This window comes from Nannochloropsis gaditana (genome assembly GCF_000240725.1).
Source record: "Nannochloropsis gaditana CCMP526 unplaced genomic scaffold scaffold1120, whole genome shotgun sequence".
Taxonomy (NCBI): Eukaryota; class Eustigmatophyceae; order Eustigmatales; family Monodopsidaceae; genus Microchloropsis; species Microchloropsis gaditana.
The window spans coordinates 3,465-3,805 of record NW_005802833.1 but is presented as its reverse complement, the minus strand read 5'-3'; positions in this window follow the sequence as shown (position 1 = coordinate 3,805).

The following is a 341-nucleotide window of genomic DNA, read 5'->3' as shown; positions in this document are numbered from 1 at the left end:
ATGGTCCCTCCTGTCCCCCCGAGCCTGAAAGCCATCCACCACCACACATTGTGCCATTCATCTTCAAGTTATCTTTTGTTCCCCCCCTCCTACGGGTGCTGAGGCGCGAACGTCCGGGAAGGGAGGAAGAGGAAGAGGGAGGGGCTTACGGAGGAGGGGAGGGAGGTCAAGGCAGAAGGGTGGCAAATTCTACGTGTCACGGTCATTTATGCCTTATGCCCGTAATGCGTATGGGAACGCTGGATATATGATCGGGTGGGACCTGTGCTGCGACGGACCCATTGCCGTAAACGGTTGCCGTTGCAGTAACGGCTGTCGTTGCCGCCGCTTTCTTGCTGATG